The sequence below is a fragment of the Pseudophryne corroboree genome, chromosome 6 (assembly GCF_028390025.1).
Source record: "Pseudophryne corroboree isolate aPseCor3 chromosome 6, aPseCor3.hap2, whole genome shotgun sequence".
NCBI classification, from domain to species: Eukaryota; Metazoa; Chordata; class Amphibia; order Anura; family Myobatrachidae; genus Pseudophryne; species Pseudophryne corroboree.
Genome location: NC_086449.1, coordinates 487,504,309 through 487,519,058, shown reverse-complemented (window position 1 = coordinate 487,519,058; position 14,750 = coordinate 487,504,309). Strand labels below are relative to the sequence as shown.

At 47.2% G+C, this 14,750-nt stretch overlaps 1 protein-coding gene across 1 annotated transcript in view; it reads right to left on the bottom strand.

Moving 5' to 3' along the window:
* Positions 1 to 14,750, bottom strand: part of THAP5 (THAP domain containing 5) — an 86,376-nt gene that overhangs the window by 51,706 nt on the left and 19,920 nt on the right. The window contains exons 3-4 of the mRNA XM_063927295.1: positions 4,310 to 4,387; positions 3,160 to 3,256 (exon numbers count right to left, since the gene is read on the bottom strand). The gene's annotated coding sequence lies outside the window, so the exon portion shown is untranslated. The remainder of the gene's footprint in view (positions 1 to 3,159; positions 3,257 to 4,309; positions 4,388 to 14,750) is intronic.

The following is a 14,750-nucleotide window of genomic DNA, read 5'->3' as shown; positions in this document are numbered from 1 at the left end:
GGGAGACAGAGGGAGAGTTTGCCAGCACACACCAAAAACGCTATAATTATACAGGGACAACCCCTTATACAAGTGTTTTCCCTTATAGCATTTTTATATATGTAATCATATCGCCAAATAAGTGCCCCCCCTCTCTGTTTTAACCCTGTTTCTGTAGTGCAGTGCAGGGGAGAGCCTGGGAGCCTTCCTCACAGCAGAGCTGAGCAGGAAAATGGCGCCGTGTGCTGAGGAGAATAGGCCCCGCCCCCTTTTCGGCGGGCTCTTCTCCCGGAGTTTGTGAGATCTGGCAGGGGTTAAATACATCCATATAGCCTCAAGGGCTATATGTGATGTATTTTAGCCATAAAAAGGTATTATACATTGCTGCCCAGGGCGCCCCCCCCAGCGCCCTGCACCCTCAGTGACAGTTGGTGACTGTTGGTGAAGTGTGCTGACAACAATGGCGCACAGCTGCAGTGCTGTGCGCTACCTTATGAAGACTGAAAGTCTTCTGCCGCCTTCTGGACCTCTTCAACTTCGGCATCTGCAAGGGGGGTCGGCGGCACGGCTCCGGGACGAACCCCAGGGTGAGACCTGTGTTCCGACTCCCTCTGGAGCTAATGGTGTCCAGTAGCCTAAGAAGCAAATCCATCCTGCACGCAGGTGAGTTTTCTTCTCTCCCCTAAGTCCCTCGTAGCAGTGAGCCTGTTGCCAGCAGGACTCACTGAAAATAAAAAACCTAACTTAAACTTTTATTCTAAGCAGCTCAGGAGAGCCACCTAGATTGCACCCTTCTCGTCGGGCACAAAAATCTAACTGAGGCTTGGAGGAGGGTCATAGGGGGAGGAGCCAGTGCACACCACCTGATCCTAAAGCTTTTATTATTGTGCCCTGTCTCCTGCGGAGCCGCTATATCCCCATGGTCCTGACGGAGTCCCCAGCATCCACTAGGACGTCAGAGAAATATATATATATATATACACACACACACACACACACACACACACACACACACACACACACACACACACACACACACACACAGTTCATACACATCATACACTGTTGCATGGAAATAAGAGCACGTCCAGTATACTGTAGCAGCACTTTCCATTTGCCCTTACGGTACAGTATCTTAGGTGAGCTAAGCACAGCAGGCACCCTCACCTTGTGTCCAGAGCCTTTACTGAGGAGTGCACTCAGCAGCTGCAGCGCTATAAGGAGCTACTGTATGCGCTGCAGCAGCTTCCCTAAAACTGGACCCCCGTCTCTACCCCCTGTCGCGACCCCTGACTGAAGCCCGAGGGCAGCGTGGTAGCAGCATGGATCGGCCCAGCAGGTGGGAGTTCTGAGACATGCGCCAGTGACATTGCGCGCAGGGGGGGTTTCTAGGTACTCGGAAACCCCCCCTGTGTACGCGTATGGGCTGGCTGGGAGTCTGATCAGGGAGTTGGAGGGGCTAAGCGTTAGCACAGTGCTCCTGCGCGTGGCTCAGCTGGATTAAGGCTTCGGGGTGGGGGTGTTGGGGGGGCACGTATAACAGGGGGCCCTATAACTTAACCAGTTTGCTTGCAAAATAAATATATATATATATAAGGTTTGCAAGCGAATATATATATAATATAGATACTCCATTTTCCTTTAATTGATTAAAAAAAAATCACTGCTATCTTCTTTTTTTCGATAACGATGATGCTGCCGGGCTGTGTGCAGTGCACACTCTGAAGTGCCTGAATGCTGCACGCTCCTCTCCCGAGATTGAAGTTATGCTCCCACCGCCAACCAGCTCACACGGCGGCTGCGCTGGGCCCGCGGACACTCAGTGTGACCACACTGGATCCTGCACAGACGCAGGCTTTCACTTTATAATAACCTTCCGTCCTGCCACCGGCGCTTGTACTGTGATGCCGGCAGTTAGTGGCTACAGCGCTGCGGATCGGTAATTAAGATCCGATCTGCAGCGGGGGCCCTTGCAGAGCGGGGGGTCCAGGGTTACTTACCCCCTGTGCCTGCCCCCCCCCCCCCCCCTTTCCCTTAATCCAGCTCCGGGGTGGCTACATTCACTGCACGGAGAGGAGGATGTAATGTGCGGTCATTCACCTGACCGCACATCACTCCTCCGCTCAGTGCAGTGACATTCAGCCGCCCGCAGGAGCAGTGTGCAGATAGAATAGATGATCGGCGCCTCTGTAAGTTTGGGGGGGGGGGGCTGCCCCCTTGCCCCCCCAGTTCCGACGCCCCTGGATTTTAGGGTTGTTTCTAATTTACGGTCAGCTGGATCTTTTAATGAGGCTGAACCAGGGGCAGGCAAAACTATTTTCTTAGACAGCCGAGAAACTGAGGTGTCTATCATTGGGGGTGTCTCCCATTTGTGCCTGTCTTCCTCAGGGAAAGGGTATGCTACACGTATCCTTCTGGCAAGGGTAAATTTCTTCTCAGGGTTAGCCCAGGATTCTTCAAAGAACGCATTCAAATCCTTTGAAGGAGGAAAATTCACAATCTGCTTTTTATTTAATTTAAAATAATCCTTTTCCTCTGGTACCAGTGTTGTTTCAGGAAACTCCAACACTTCCTTTATAGCAACTATCATACATTGTATGCTTTTGGCTAATTTGGGGTCTATCCCTCTCAAATCCCCAGCGTCGACGTTAGAGTCGGAATCTGTGTCTGTGTCCCCTTGCATTATATGGGCCAGAGACCTTTTCTGGGAACTGGATGGGACCCGAGTGGATGATATGGAGGGGTCAGTAAACAGTGCATCCTCCACAGACTGCCTCCAATATTAAGTCTGTTGTTCAGACTCAGAGAATTTCTTTGCAAGCATTGACATATTCTCTTTTGGAACATTCTCACCCACTCCGTCTCCTTCTGAGAGGGGAGGGCCACCACATTACCCTCTTGTGCATCTAAAATGGGTTCTTCCTTGGAAGAACCCGCCCCAATGTATGAGATGTTTCACACTTGTACACACACACACACACACACACACACACACACACACACACACACACACACACACACACACCTATCACACAGGGGAGCTATTGGGGACAGACCCACACTAAAGTCTGTCAGAGAGACACAGATGGATCTGCCAGTCCACACACTGCGCCTTATTGTGAATTGTGGAAATATTACCCACTTACAGCGCATATACCAATAATAGGCCCACAGACCTACTTGTAATGAACACTCTCTGCCCCTTCTATAACACCCTGTACTTGTATCAGCGTTGTCATGAGGAGAAACAGCGTTCAGGAGCTTCACACTGGAGTTTCTGCAGGAGAAAATGACACCCAGTGAGTGTTCTGGCAAGTCTGAGGAGAAGCCCCGCCTTTCAGCCTCAACAATGTAATATTGATACTGGCTGGGGATCGCACATCAGCGGCTGTACATGTATGTACCCTTTTTGCCAGTAAGAGTAAGGTTTTAAAACATGCCCTCAGAGCGCCCCCCCCCCCCGCGCTCTGCACCCCTGTGCTTAGAGACATGGCGCGCAGCGTCCCGCTTGCGCGTGTACCCGTATGCCGCCAACGATGACCGGAGGATCCCCTCTCTGCAGGACTCCGGTAATATACTCACCAGCCTTCTGACTTCTGGCTCTGTTAGGGGGTGGCGGCAGTGCTGTGGGAGTGAACGCTGGCCAGGCTTGGGCTGTGTTCAGTACCCTTCAGGAGCTAATGGTGTCATGTCAGCGGAAGCAGAACCATTAACTAATTGAGAAGTTGGTTCCTACATCCGCCCCTAAGTCCCACGAAGCAGGGAAGCTGTTGCCAGCAGCTTCACTGTAAAATAAAAAACCTAAGAAAGTCTTTTTCCAGTAAAGCTCTGTAGAGCTCCACTAGTGTGCATCCAGTCTCCTGGGCACATTTTCTAAACTGAGGTCTGGAGGAGGGGCATAGAGGGAGGAGCCAGTTCACACTAGTTGAAAAGTCTAAAGTGCCGAAGGCTCCTGCGGAACCGTCTATACCCCATGGTACTAAAATGGACCACAGCATCCTCTAGGACGTAAGAGAAATATACATTAAAAGCTATTTTTTATGTTGTTTTTGCTGTGGAACACAACATGTGATTTCATGTGCTTGGGATCTGAGCAGAGTTCAGCTCCAGGTTTTTCAGTAGGCATAATTACTGTGTTTCCACCAGGCAAAATGAGGACTGCTTTCAGGTCCCCAGCAACTTGCCTACTCACGTGGTCATCAAGCTGAAACAATGTACTCAATAATAAAACAAAACACAAAATAACATAAACAAATTAACCTCTATAATGCAGAAGAAGAGTCCCACTCATGGAAAAGGAGGGTAAAAAACATACCCTAAATAAAAGTACCTTCCTCTCCGGTTTGGATGGCTGGTGAGGACATACAGGCAGCCACCAGGAGCTCCAGGAAGTGCTGTCAGCGCTGATCTGTAAAGAAAAAAAAAAGATGTATGCACTACAGAAAAATGTTGCAGTCCAGGTATAAGGGAAGCTCTCCCCCTAACCTTGCCCCTCTTTTAAATGATGTGGCCCCCTACTAGTTATTGTATTGTTATCACGAGACAATGTTACCCTGCGCTATGGATAATATGTCTTTTCTGTATATATTAGGGGTCGGCCCACTCACCCTCATAATGACACCGGCAACTGTGTGGACACTCATATTTGAAAGAAGGGAGTCTGCTCTCTCAACTAATGTGGCTCACTAGCAGCTATGTCTGGTGATCACAGATGGGGGGAATCTAAAGCCCATATCTCCCCATCTTTGTCAAACAAAAAATTGGTCCCTCACTTAGGGGTATATTCAATTGAAGTCGGATCCATTCCAACATTCATTTGTCTTAATGGATCCGACCTGGGCTATTCAATGGACATCTCAATTCGACTTTTCAAAAAGTTGAATTGTGATGCGGGAGGGGAGACGGGGGAGAGCCGCGCTGTCACAGCCGCCGCTCCCCGTCCCCCCTGTCACAGCCGCCGCTCACGGCAGCGTCCATCCGGCTCCAGCAAGCGAGGTCTTGCTTGCTGGAGCCGGGTGGACGCTGCTGACATCCTCCAGCGCTGCTCACCCCGTCCCCGCCTCGGCTCTCACCGTCCCCGCCTCGGCTCTCCCCGTCCCTGCCTCGGCTCTCCCCGTCTCACACGACTTTTTTTAAAGTCGAACTGAGATGGTCGAAAAGGGGTCAAAACCGACACAAGCACGTGGATCGGCAGCTATGTCGCCGATCCACGTGCTTTTCGACAAGTTGAATTCATCGACTTGTCGAAAAATTTGGGGTTACATTGAATAGATCGAATCACGATTCGACCTTAAAAAGTCAAAAACTGCCGTCTTTTCGACAGACGGCAGCTTTCGACTTCAATTGAATATACCCCTTAATGTAGTAAGTTATCTAGTTTTTAATATTGCCTGGTTGGGCTACCATATTTTCTCTACACATACAGATGTGTACTAATACATTGCGGTGTCAGGTCCTGTGAGACTCTGCTAGCTCCAGGCGTCTTTTCTGAAAAAAATGTGATGTGACTAGGATGCACCAGGAGACTGTGCTGATCAATTTGAGATGCGACACTTGTCTATCTGTGTCCGACTGAGTCTCTGAATCTGTATACAAAAGGTTCTACAATGCAGTGGCTTTTTTCTGTTGTGCTTCGTATATAGACTAGTAACACACAATACACAAGTGTTGCATATAGAATTAATCAGCACAGTCACTAGCAGAGTTGCACCAGACCTGGTGGCTCACTTACGCCAGGCATCTCGCGCTGTGCTGCATATTTAGATGTGTGAGGACACATCTGTATAAAGCTATTAAAAAATGCATTTTCATTGCAAGTGCAGTGTTTTTTTTTTCCAAAAACCTACACATAGAATCCTGCATTTTACTATTTTAGAAAGGTGGATTATTGCTGGATCAAAAACCAAAGTATTTATTTGTATTGTTTAAAAGACTGGTGGAAAAAAAAAAATCACATTTACTTTTGGATCACTTTCTTCAAATTTCAATTAAACACTTTTGTTGGCCTTTAGGGTAACATTTTTTTCTACTAATGGTACTTTCTGAAAATACAAAGTCTTCTGATCATTGATATTGATATGAGAAAATATGAAAAACTGATCTCAGCACAAGGGTGAGAAAACCCTCACCAGTGAGAGGGTTAAATAACATATTATCGGGGTTAGTCAGGTTTGTTAGCAAACCAAAAAAGCAAGCAACTGGGCAAAACCATGTTGCACTGCAGGTGGGGCAGGTATACTGTAACATGTTCAGAGAGTTAGATTTGGGTGGGTTATATTGTTTCTGTGCATGGTAAATACTGGTTGCTTTATTTTTACACAGCACTTTAGATTTTGGTTTTAATACACCCCACCCAAATCTAACTCTCTCTGCACGTTATATTTAGCCCACCTGCAGTGCAACATGGTTTTGCCCATTAGGGTGCTTTTTTGGTTTGCTAACAAAGCTGAATAAGACCATGTAAAATTAATGTAATAAGCTATTTGTTTAACCATTGAAATGGTGGATTATTTCACTTCTATAGAATCTTTATTAATTGAGGGGCTCAGTGCAAAAGAGGCACATGCTATATCTACATTATTCACATTTTTTGCTGCCATCAAGTAGCTTCTGCCATCTACTCTAATCTGATCACTCAAGTGCCAGACTGCAGGGAGAGACACACTAAAATCAACAAGTAGCTTCTCATGACCGTGCTCTCACACACCCACACATTGAGAAAGATCAATTAGGGATTGAAACGCGTTGGTGGGGGCAGTCTGGTGCTGAAGAGGAGGTGAAATTACCTGTGCAAAGGAGGTGTTTGCTGAAGAAGAACGGGGCCCTGTTTATTCCATCATTTCTGCACTGCTTTTTGCTTATGTAATCTGGTAGGAGACCATATTTTACACAGCACTTGAAACACTGCATGTTTGTCTTGTTTTAATGTCGAGTATGTCATTTTACACTATGGATACCTTCTCTGGAATCTGCTTCTTTTGCATGGAGTGAGAGCCCAGTCATGTGAAGCTGGACGTGTGAGAGGAGAAAACCATATTGAAGTCTGCCTAAAGATACACTTGATGTGCTCGGTTAAAGTTTCCAGTCTGTGAGTGTAAATCAGTAGGGGGCATCCCCACAAAAGTATTCATTTGGTGGTGGAGACTTTATTATTCCTCTTTTTAACGAAAAAGATAGAGAGAGTGTGGGAGTTATACTGTATATATATAAATATTACCCTGCTATAAATTGTAACTATTGATATCCTTCTTGTTACTGAGAAAAAATATCTACATTGTAACTCTCCCAATGGGAAGTACTATTCACTGCATAAGTTGTAGAGCGCCAGTGGTTACAACAGGAAAATGTCTCTATTTTCTATCCAATTGTGGAGCATACGTGTGACTCCTATTCCAACTGTTGTGCACAGGGTGCTTTTTGTGCGCAATAGGACTTACCAATTTTCTACTGTTTGATATGAAATGCTGCTGTACTGATGAAAACAGTCCCAATTACTCCATAAATGTGGACATTTAGGGATAATTCAATTGAGAGTGGGAAATGTAAAAAAAACCCTGCAGCACTGCATCTTATTTCTTGCACTTCCAGAGCAAATACAGAAAAAACTAAAAGGTTTAGGTCTGTGTTGATTGACACCTGTAGATCAGCAGCCTCCTGGTGAGGGGTCAGCCAACCTCCTCAAAACAATCGACCACTAGTATCTTGATTTATACTAGGTAGGCGCTCAGAGTAATGGCCCGTACACACTGGTCGATATATCGTCCGTTCTCTTGAACGGCCGATATATCGTGGGAGCGTTGGCAAGTGTGTACGGCCGATACATCTGTGAACTCCGTCGTTCACAGATGTATCGCGTCGGCCGCGCAGCACAGCCGACGGCCAATATATCTACAGATATATTGGCGCGTCGCTGTGTGTGTACGGGGCGGTCGGCCGATCGCCCGTACACATGCTGCGGCGACCGGCGGTGATTGACAGCTGAACTGGGCGGGCGTGTGTACACACCCGCCCAGTTCATGGCGTCAGTTCCCGACGGATCGGGCAGTGTGTATGCTGAACACACTGCCCGATTCGTCCATAGATATATCTGCATATCAATTGATCTGCAGATATATCTACTAGTGTGTACCCAGCTTAAGTCTAATATTTCCTAAAATCATTATTTTTAGGAAAAATCAGTGAGACTTGCACTTTTACGCCACCCCTATAGGACTAATTAAGTAATTGGAAGTTTCCAATTAGCTTAAGTCAGTAATGACTCAGCTTCCGAAGCGGTGTCTTCTTCATCCACTGTAGGCCTCCAGACTCCTGCAGCAGTGGTGTGCGTAGGTATGTGTGAGTGAGTGTGTGATTCCCTTCGGAGGCAGGAGCTGGGAGAACGACATCTCCCAGCAGCCACCTCCTCAGTGAAAGATCGAGGGGAGACCACCGGACCGATAAGAATTTATTTTTTCTTGCGCAGTGTGGTTTTAAAAACTGAAAATCCAGCATGCATTTTTTAAATTGGATACCATGCTAATTCTCGTACTCCTAGAGGAGTGCGGAAGTTGTTATTAGCGATGTCATCTGCTGCTCGTAAGACTATACTGCAATTGTGGACTCAAAATACTAGTCCTTCCCTTACACTCTTCAACGAGAAACTCTTCTTTATATTTCACATGGACTGGCTGGAAGCCTCCTTGCAAAAGTAGTCTCACGTCAGAAAATTTTTCGAATCATGGAAAACTTATATGGAGACCTTACCGACATATACAAAGGATTCACTAGTAAATGGCTTCCGAGGAACGTTATGGTATGAAACATGGGTTGCATTCAGGGGCGTCGGAACAGGGGGGGCAAGGGGGCAGCTTGCCCCCCCCCCCAAATATGACAGAGGCGCAGGGGAGCCGGCACTGCTCGATCAGCAAGGGTATACAAAGCAGGGAGGCGCTCTCCCTGCTTTGCTACCCTGCTGCTGCGCCTGTCAAATTGGATGACAGCTAGTGGCAGCGCTGGCCCCGTGTAGCGCCGCTCCCTTCCCCAGTGTGCGGCCTCTGCCCACACACTGCTACCGCCGAGACGTTTTGGGGGCGTGGCCTAATCGCGGGAGGCGTGGTCACGCCCCTTTATGGAAAAAGTGGTGGTGGTGGGGGAATCTGTGCAGTCCCTGACTGAGTCCCCAGCCCTGGCTCAGCCCCTCAGCCAGGGTCAATTCGAGGGGGGGGAATGTGATCAGTGTGATCACCCCCCCCCCCCCCCCCCACCTGTACAGGAAAAGGCAGGGGCTTGGCAAGAACAGCAGCCTCTCTGCCCTCACTGCAGCACAGCACACTGCAGCATGTGCTGTGCTGCCAACATGAGATCTTATGCTGCTGCCTAGTAAGGAGGGGGAGGGGTGGGAGTGCAGTGCACCAGAGCCCCCGGCAGACCTCTCTATCAGTCCCAGGTCTGGGTAATTAGTACCTGCTTTCCCCCCTCCTCTCGGCGTCACTGACGACATGGGACGGAGCCGCTGCTGCTGCTGGAGTAACGGAGCCTGCGAGACACCAGAGGCGGAGAAGAGAGAGAGGAGAGTGAGCGCCTGAGCCGGGACCTCCTGCAGGTACTGGGGCCGCACTGTGGAGGGAACGAGGGCTGTACTTGGCATAGGGTGTTATTCCGAGATGAAAGCAGATTGCTGCATACGCAGCTAGATCTGCAGTCATCCCTGCACATGCTGAGGGCCGCCCAGCACAGGGCAAGGCCGCCTCCCGATGCATCCGCAATTAGATTGCGGACACATCTGATCTAAGGTTGTGTTGGCTGGCTGCGCTGTCAGGCGGTCAGCAGACTTTTTAATTGGGGGAGCGTCTGTGTGTGACGTCATGCAGCCGCCCCAAAAATGGTCCCGGCCTGCCCCCGTTTTTCCGTCACCACCCTGCCTTAATCCCGTTACGCTGTCACCTGTCAATCACATTGTGGTTGCATCCATCGGAGAAGCGACCACAATGTGTATGGCCTCACACCCACTGCGCATGCGCAGTTTACTGCCACCAACAAACTGCGCTGCGGGCCGCTTTTGCGGCGGGGTCTGAATGACCCCTATAATGTGTATAATGGGCTGTACCTGGCAAATGTGTATAATGGGCTCTATCTGGATAACGTATATAAGGGACTCTATCTGGCATAAGTGTATAAGCAGCTCTACCTGGCATAACATGTATAAGGTGCTCTACTGTGGCGTAACGTGTATAAGAGGCTTTTACTCTGTCATAACTTGTATAAGTGGCTCTCCTGTGTGGTGTAACGTGTATAAGGGTACTACTGTGCAGTGTAATGTGAATAACGGAAACTTCTGTGCGGTGTAATGTGACTAACGGACACTACTGTACAGGGTAATGTGAATTGGTACTATTCTTTGGCCCTATATTTTTTTCACGCACACTGTCTCCCTGTTTTCAGCATGGCAGGTACCAAAGGAAACTTTCACCCTGAGCACCTCAAGGTCTAGAACTGGCCCTGTCATCGATATTTTATTTTTTTAAACTATCTTTTTCTTTTCAAATACAAGATGCCCCCAATTCAATACAGAGGAGGTGGTGCTGAAATATACCTTTGCTCAGGGCACCATGGCACCTAGCTATACCTCTGATAAGGAGCACTACTGTATGTGGGCATTGTGTATAAGGGATAGTACTGTGTATAAGTGGCGTAACATGTATAAGGGGCATTACTGTGTGACGTAACGTGAATAAGGGGCACTATTTTGTGGCATAATATAAATCAGGTGCACTACGTTTGGGGTAATGCGAATAAGATTGTAATACTGTGTGGCATAATTTGAATTGCCTGTAGATCCATGCGAGGGGCATCTCCTTTAAAAACAGCCTGCTACCGCAGGGTGCTGTGTCCTCCTATCTTCGTTCGTTGTGTCCTAGCCACCGCCGGCTGTCTCTCCTTCACAGTTGCATTACTGGGAGGAGGCGTGGCTATGGTCCCGGGATGTCCCAGCCTGGCCACGCCTCCTCCCAGTAATGCTTCTGTGAAGGAGACAGCCGGCGGCGGCTAGGACACAACGAAGATAGGAGGACATAGCACCCTGCGGTAGCAGGCTGTTTTTAAAGGAGATGCCGCCCGCGTGGATCTGCAGGTAAGCGCTCATCCGCACAGCGGTGGGGGGCTAAAAAGGTAGAGGAGGCCAGCACCAGGGGGCGCCAAAATAATTTTTTTCTACGCCCCCCCCAACCTAAAAACATTCCAACGCCCCTGGTTGCATTGGAGGACCCTCCAATTCTTTTGGGTAACCCTGCGTAATAATTTTTGGCCTTGATAATTGATGCATATGGAATGTATTGTATAATGCTGAATATATTATGTAAATTGTCCTGCCTATGACACTGACACAGACTGTACTGTTCAAAAAATTGTACACAATGCAATGTATGTTTATTGAAGTTTCAATAAAAGAAATTATATATATTTTAAAAAAAATTGGATACCATGGGAATCACGAGTATGCACGACCGTGGTAATCCAAAACTGGGTGCAAGGTAATTTTTGCAGTAAAAACCTTTTGCCCAATTGAATTCCACCCTTAGTGATCTCTGGACTTTCAGGAACCCTCCCTATTGATTCTATTGATATCATCTCCATGGTCAATTTCTCAATAACTTGAAAAATCTGTTTCCTAGCTTTTTCACTGACCTACCAGCTCTTATTCTAGGAGATTTCAATATCCCCATCAACAGCCTTGTTGTTACTATAACCTCTAAACTCCTCACACTTAATTTATCCTGTGCTATCTCCCAACTGATATTGTTTCCTACCCACTGGGATGGACACTCGTCTCTGCACCAAGAGGCTCATTCAGTTGTGGTTGTTCTTGCTGCTGCCGTTGCTATGCAGAAGCTAACCTGAGCAAAGGGACACCCATTGCTATCGCATAATTTCTGTCCGATGGTGTATAATTGCTAATACATCGGTGCAATCATCACAAATTGGGTCATGTCAGAGAGTCTTGAGTGCCTCTGAAGATGCGCAGACTGAGCTGCTCTCCCAGAACGCTAGAGGGCCCTACACACTGCGTGATAGTACTGACAGATATGAACGATCTTGTTCATAATACCGTTCATATCTTTCAGTGTGGAGGCACCAGCGATGAACGATGCGCGGCCCCGTCGCCTGTGCATGCAGGCCAATATGGACGATCTCGTCCATATTTGCCTGCACTTCTATGGAGCCGGGTGACGGGGGGAGTGAAGAAACTTCACTCCCCCCGCCACTGCCCCCCCCCCCCCCCCCGCCGCTGGGTTGCCCGTCGACCGTATCCGCCGTCGGGCAGCTCGCGGCGGATCGCTCAATGTGTAGGGCCCATAAGGGTTCTCCAGTAACAAGTACGATCGCAACTGTTAATTTATGCATGCCCAGAAAACGGCATCTGGACTGTCATGACACGCCTGTGTTTATCCGACCACTCCCTATTCTCACCCCCAAATGCTGTCTTCCTGTCACACACTGTGGCTCAGACACATGCACAGTAAGAAAACATTGATCAATCTGCGTACAATAGCCACTCTAGACAGCACCTGAATGAGCCTCCATATCCAGTATCTGAAACACTGCCTTCCTGCTTTTATTACAAACTCCTTTCCTCCTACATTACCATGCCTCCTCCATAACCAAACAAATCTGTGCACACACATAAAAAATAAAATAGCCTTGACCCAATCGTCTTCTAAATCTCATTTAAAACACCCAACTTTTTTATTTCTACATTGTTTAGATCCAAAGCTGTAGTCTAATTAACACAACACTCACCATGGCCTAAGACGAGGCAACTCCAGCCACCATACATCGCTTGGAAAACCCAAACCCCAATTTTGGCACTTCACACGTGCTCCTGCACCACCAAGTGCAAAGTAAAAACACTTTCTGCATTACAAATTCATCCTGTCTTATTATAGGACTATCTATCTTGCCAAGTCATCCTACTATAGATCCCTAATTCCAACCTCTTTGCCCACCCCTCTTCCGTCAGAATTACATTCGACCTCACCAACTTCTCCACTCATAGATGTCTGACCTTGTGGGAATACACACTCCCACTCTGCATTCTGCCTCTGACTTACACCTCTTCCCCTCTCTGGTAACAACCTCTTTCTTTATCCTACAAGACTTGTCCCATGCTATTCCCTACGTGTGGAACTTACTATCCCACCTGACCAGACTATCCTCCATCCTTCAATCTTTCATGCACTCTGACAAAATCCATCTTTAATTTTGGTCTACCCTACCATCTCTGAATGTACTATCCCCCACAGTGCCATGTGGACTCGGAGTCTCCCTGCTCCTATTCTCTCAACATTGCCCTCTCCTCATTGACTCCTGAGTAGGGCCATCTCTATCCTTTGTCTCACATCTACACTGTGATTGTATTATGTCTGATTTGTTACTCTGACTATTCATCACTGCAGTTTTGTGACAACTTACAAATAAACAATGATGACATCACGTCATCAGCCATCTATTCAGCTATCTAAACACAAAATCCACAAAGTGTCATATTTCTTGAATTTCCAATGTTCTTTTAGGTCAGTAAAGGTGACCAGTAATCTAGCAGGGAGTGATTATTTCAGATGGCAACACTCAACTACAACTTTCTCCTTGTTGAGTGGAAAGGGGGTGTAGAATTATAAATTAATTTCAGAGCGGAATTCTACTTTATACAAGGATTATTCCTTAAGAATGCCAATAGGTCAGCCAGGCCAAGAAAGGTCCTAGATATGTGTCCATAAGGTGGTATTTATGCATTTCAACTGAATCATTAAATATTATCAACATTACTGTTCAGTTTGATTTAGTAAGAAAAGAATACTCACTGGTGATATATGGTAAATCCGTTATTTAAAACATAGCTTTTAATGATATTCATCTAAAATTAAAAATTGTCCTTAATTGCTATTGCCTTCATAATATAAAAATCATAAAACTGTACTTGTGTAAACAGTCAAGATATGCTTAAGCAAATAGGCACAAAGCGGTATCAAATTAGCCGCAGTAACGAACCACGGTTAATTGGTTCAGCAGGTGCTATCCCATTAGCCCCAATACACCGGAGCTCATCCCCGATGCCAGCATTTATCGGGGATTAGTTTTAGTGTGCCTCAGGCAAGCAAAGCATAATTCGCGTTAAGTGCCACGAAAATACGTAGGTCTGTGGCTTTTCTCAGGACCTATGTATTTTCGCATGAAAAAATAGCATTTTAATTACCTACCGGTAAATCCTTTTCTCGCAGTCCATAAGGGATACTGAGGACAATTAGTATGATGGGGTATAGATGGGGTCCAAAGGAGCCGATGCACTTTAAAACTTCAAACAGGGTGTGCTGGCTCCTCCCCTCTATGCCCTCCCCCACAGCTCAGTCTAGGAAAACTGTGCCCGAAGGAGATGGACATACTTTAGAGGAGGAAACATGACCAGACAACAGGTGGTGAGATTAACAAACCAGCACACAGTAGAACAATGAAACCAGCAACAGCCAGTGAACAAAACAGCAACAGCTGAGTCAAACAACTTTCAAACAAGAACAAACTTGCACGAAGTGGAAGCACAGAGGCGGGCGCCCAGTATCCCTTATGGACTACGAGAAAAGGATTTACTGGTAGGTAATTAAAATCCTATTTTCTCTAACATCCACAAGGGATACTGGGGACACTTAGGGACGTCCCAAAGCTCCCAGAATGGGTGGGAACATGCTGAGACGCCTGCAACACCTTATGTCCGAAATAGACATACTTTTTTGCCAGGGTATCAA